The following is a 6,000-nucleotide window of genomic DNA, read 5'->3' on the forward strand; positions in this document are numbered from 1 at the left end:
GCAAAGAAATTTTGACAAAAATTCTTTTAGCACAGAATTTTTGATAAAATTTCGTATAGCAAAATAATTTTGACAAAATTTCGTATAGCAAAGAAATTTTGACAAAATTTCCTATAGCAATGAAATTTTGACAAAATTTCTTATAGATTTTTTATAGCAGAGAAATGTTTACAAAATTTCCAAAACATAGAAATTTTGACACAATTTCATATAGCGAAGAAATTTTGACAAAATTTCCGATAGCAAAGAAATTTTTACAAAATTTGCTGCATAGAAGTTTTGACAAAATTTCTATAGCAACGAAATTTTGACAAAAATTCATATAGAAAATAATTTTTTATAAGATTTTTTATAACAAAGAAATGTTGACAAAATTTCCTACAGCGTAGAAATTCTTACAAAATTCCTATAGCAATAACTTTTTGACAAAATTTCGTATAGCAAAAAAATTTTGAAAAAATTTGCTATAGCAAAGAAATTTTGACAAAATTTCTTATAGATTTTTATAGCAAAGAAAATTTCCAAAACATAGAAATTTTGACACAATTTCATATAGCGAAGAAATTTTGACAAAATTTCCTACAACAACGAAATTTTGACAAAATTTCCGATAGCAAAGAAATTTTTACAAAATTTGCTATAGCATAGAAGTTTTGACAAAATTTCTATAACAACGAAATTTTGACAAAAATTCATATAGAAAAGAATTTTTTTATAAGATTTTTTATAACAAAGAAATGTTGACAAAATTTCCTACAGCATAGAAATTCTTACAAAATTCCTATAGCAATAACATTTTGACAAAATTGCCTATAGCAAAGAAATTTTTAGAAAATTTTCTATAGCTGAGAAATTTCGACAACATTTTGACAAAATTTGCTATGGCAAAGAAATTTTGACAAAATTTTCTATAGCAAATTTTGACAAACTTTCTTATACACTAAAAAAAAGCATGCCCGATTCCAAAGATTTTGTCTTCACTTTAAAAATTTTGGTATTGATTCTGAGCCAAAGAAGCGGAGAATACAAGTAAGGATACTTTTAAGACACAATTCTCTTTTAAATTTGGGTTTTGTGTTTTTGCTTCTAGGAAGCAAATTTTAATTTTTCACTTTTTCAGCTTTTTTTCTTCATATGCTATCAAAGTTTTTTAAAAACGAGTTAACGACAACTTTATTTTCAAAATTAAGACTCGACTTCCAGTAGAAATTATGGTATGTTTCAAGTAAAAAAACGTCTTCAAAATAAAGTATTGAAAAACATGTCCTATATTTGAACGATTGTTTTCTTTGTAGTCAAGATGCAAAAAGACAAAAAATTTAGAGACAATTTCATTAAATTTAAAGATTTTTTTTTCTAAATTATTAAAGTCAAGTTGACCTTAGCCCAAACATTTTTTGTTTCATGCTATGATACCTATTTTTGAATGAAATCACTTAATTATAAAGACAATACGACTTGAAAAGTTTATCGACTTTTGGACAAGGAAACAAACTTTATATTAGACAAATATGTCTTCTATGCTAAGCAAAATTTGCTTTCGTATTTTAAAAACATGAAATCTTTGACCTCACGGCAATATTTTTTTCAGTGTAGCTAGAAATTTTGACAAAATTCCTATAGCAAATAATTTTTGACAAAATTTGTTATAACAAAGAAATGTTGACAAAATTTCCTATAGCAAAGAAATTTTGACAAAATTTTTTATAGCTGAGAAATTTTGAAAAAAAATTTTGTAGCATAGAAATTTTGAAAAAAATTTTTATAGCATAGAAATTTTGACAAAATTTGTTATAGCATAGAAATTTTGACAAAATTTCCTATAGCAAAGACAAAATTTCTATAGCAACGACACAATTTCTGTAGCAACGAAATTTTAACAAAATATCCTATAGCAACGAAATTTTGACAAAAGTTCCTAGAAATGAAATTTTAAAAAAATTCCTATAGTAAAGAAATTTTGACAAAATTTCCTATGGCAACAAAATTTTGTAAAATTTTTCTAGAAATGAAATTTTGAAATAATTCCTATACACTCAGAAAAAGTAAAAACTATATTTCACGAAATTTTGTCAAATTTATCTAGAAATGAAATTTTGAAAAAATTCCTATACACTCAAAAAAAAGTGAACCCTATATTTCACTAAAGCTGATTTAATTCTATTTTAGTTCATGGAATTATTATTACGTTTTAAGAACGTTTCCATGACTTTAATAAAATTAACTTAACTAAAACACAGGAAAAAATTATACACAAATGAAGTTTAAATATGACCTAATTTCGTGTCTCCCACAAAATAGTTCAGAATTCCCTAATATTTGTAAATTTTACCAATAATGCGACCATCATGAACTTCGTATGGCACTAAAGACATTTTTGCAATTTTGAACTCCATTTTTTTTTTTTTTCTTCAAACTACGAAATTTTCTTTAATATGTCAAAAATAGTTTCGTCCAATAAATTTTCTTGAATTTGTCGAAAATTATTTACTTATTTTTGTGAAATCGGCGTGACATCTTCCCTTCTAATACAGTTTAGTAAAAATGTTCTAAAATTAATAATTTTTTTTTTAATTAAAAAAAATCACTGTTTTTTCAGTGTACTAAAGAAATTTTGACAAAATTTTCTATAGCAAAAAAATTTCCACAAAATTTCCTATAGCAAAGAAATTTTGACAAAATGTGCTATAGTAAAGAACTTTTGAAAAAAAAAAACTTACAACAAAGAAATTTTGACAAAATTTCCTATAGGACAAAATTTTTTATAGCTGAGAAATTTTGAAAAAAAAATTTTGTAGCATAGAAATTTTGACAAAATTTGTTATAGCATAGAAATTTTGACAAAATTTGTTATAGAATACAAATTTTGACAAAATTTCCTATAGCAAAGACAAAATTTCTATAACAAAGACACAATTTCTATAGCAACGAAATTTTAACAAAATATCCTATAACAACGAAATTTTGACAAAAGTTCCTAGAAATTAAATTTAAAAAAAAAATCCTATAGTAAAGAAATTTTGACAAAATTTCCTATGGCAACGAAATTTTGTCAAATTTTTCTAGAAATGAAATTTTGAAATAATTCCTATACACTCAGAAAAAGTAAAAACTATATTTCACGAAATTTTGTCAAATTTATCTAGAAATGAAATTTTGAAAAAATTCCTATACACTCAAAAAAAAGTGAACCCTATATTTCACTAAAGCTGATTTAATTCTATTTTAGTTCATGGAATTATTATTACGTTTTAAGAACGTTTCCATGGCTTTAATAAATGTTTGCTTACGTAAGTTAACTTAACTAAAACACAGGAAAAAATTATACACAAATGAAGTTTGAATATGACCTAATTTCGTGTCTCCCACAAAATAGTTCAGAATTCCCTAATATTTGTAAATTTTACCAATAATGCGACCATCATGAACTTCGTATGGCACTAAAGACATTTTTGCAATTTTGAACTGCAATTTCTTCCTTCAAACTACAAAATTTTCTTTAATATGTCAAAAATAGTAATTTTGTCCGATAAATTTTCTTGAATTTGTCGAAAATTTTTTACTTATTTTTGTGAAATCGGCGTGACATCTTCCCTTTTATTTTCTAATATTAATAAATTTTTTTTAAATTTTCTTTCCTGGTGGGTTCACTGTTTTTTCAGTGTAGTAAAGAAATTTTGACAAAATTTTCTATTGCAGAAAAATTTCGACAAAATTTCCTATAGCAAAGAAATTTTGACAAAATTTGCTATAGTACAGAACTTTTGAAAAAAAAATCCTACAACAAAAAAAATTTGACAAAATTTCCTATAGGAATGAAATTGCGACAAAATTTCGTTTAGCAAAGAAGTATCCTATAGCAATGACATTTTGACAAAATTTTCTATAGCAAAGATATTTTTACAAAACATCCTATAGCAAAAATATTTATACAAAACTTCCTATTCATTTCTTTATTACAGAGAACTAAATGTAAAGATTATGTTTGCTCTACTTTCCAACCAATGAGTTATTTTATTTGAGTCACAAATAAAATAACTCATTAAAAGGTTGTTCTGCCTTTGCGATCGGCATGATCAAATAACTATGGGCTCAACTCAAGGAATTTCTAATTTGAATTCATAATTCTAATAACTCCATTAAGGAGAATTCAGGCATGTCCGAATGGACATAACTATTGTAGATTTACAAACACTCTAATGCCACTTAACACTTGTCAATATGGATGGAGATGATTTACGTATTTTCCTATTCATTTCATAAATTTTTAACGAATTGTTTACTACCCAAAAAACATAATGTTTACACATCAAATGACAATTTACGAGAGTCTAATACAAATTGTTCAACATATATGTATGTCTGTCCGTTGTTAACTCCATATAAGACTATATTCATAAAGGACAAGTAGCGACTATTAGATGTCAGGTTCATTTCTTTAGTAGGCCTCTTCTTTAGTAGTGATTGCTTGGTCACACCTAATTAATATTCTCAAAACGTCTTCTTTGTATTTTTCATTTTTATTAATCATCATAAAAATTATTTAATTTCATTCTTTCTCTACTTTTGAAAATATTATCTTTGGTTGAACATTAAGTTATGAATTTCTAATTACCGGCAAATAATATTTGAAAATAATAAAAAGTTGACATACATATGTAGATATTTATGATTGTTTTGACCATAATCATTTCATATCGGTATACATAAATTTAAATCAAATATAAGGGTGGCCCTTATAATTGAAAAAAGGCTAGTACATTCGGTCGAACCTCATGTGTCTTCCACCATGTATTGTGTACATCAGATGAAGTTTACTCCTCGATATACATATATAATTATGGACTGAAATGTTAAAAATAGTTTCCTAGCATATGTCTCAGTGTTCGAGGAATCTGATTTAGAATTTTTTTACCTACACTGCAAATCGATACTTGGTCCATTATTAATTTACTGCGAATACCCAGAAAAACTCAATGTGGTGACTGAAAGCTACATATGTATATGCTTTTGTATTTTGTTAGACTTTTTTTCACTTCATTTGTGTCATAGCAAACAAAATTGTCGAACATGAGAAGTACTTTAAACTTAGGCAGAATGACAATTAATGATATGGAATTGGTACACTCAAATCATACAATGCAATTTAGCTCATCTTAAAACACACTGCCGCTTAAATGACTTCAAAGATTGCGATTGAATTTGAAAGAAAAACATAGTTGGCATTGAGTTTGTCGTTCTAATTTTTTAAATGGGTATGAACGCTGAGTAAATGGATATCGTACTTGTATTAGACCAAGGAAGAAGAAAGAAAACAACAAAATAAAATTATCGTAGAAATCTTCTGTCAATAACTTTCGTACTTTTGAGGAATACTATTGTCCACGTTCCCATATCCACCATCAGGTGAATGTGAAACAATTATACGATCTTGATATTTTAATATAGATTTTACCGAAATTTTCGAAAATGAATACACTACCATAATCCATGTCCGTGATTTTCTGTTAATAAAGTTTGTTAACTGAATATCATTCTTACAAAAATTCCCATAAAATTTTTATTTATCTATAGAAATGTAATTTTGACCAAATTTCCTATAGTAAAAAAATTTTGATAAAATTTCTTATACAAATATCATTTTGAAAAATTTTCTAAAAAATGAAATATTCGCAAAATTTCCTATAGCAATGAAATTTTGATAAAATTTTCTATAGCAACTAAATTTTGGCAAAATTTCGTATAGCAACAAATTTTCCTTTTCTATGGGAAATTTTGTTAAATTTTCATTGCTTTAGGACATAGTGACAAAATTTCGTTGCTATACGAAATTTTGCCATAATTTAGTTCCTATAGAAAATTTTATCAAAATTTTACCAAAATTTAATTTTTTAGAATTTTTTTTTTTTAATTTTATTTGTATACGAAATTTTGCCAAAATTTATTTGCTATAGAAAATTTTATCAAAACTTTCATTGCTGTAGGATTTTTTTTAATTTT

Source organism: Haematobia irritans, chromosome 5 (assembly GCF_050003625.1).
Source record: "Haematobia irritans isolate KBUSLIRL chromosome 5, ASM5000362v1, whole genome shotgun sequence".
NCBI lineage: Eukaryota > Metazoa > Arthropoda > Insecta > Diptera > Muscidae > Haematobia > Haematobia irritans.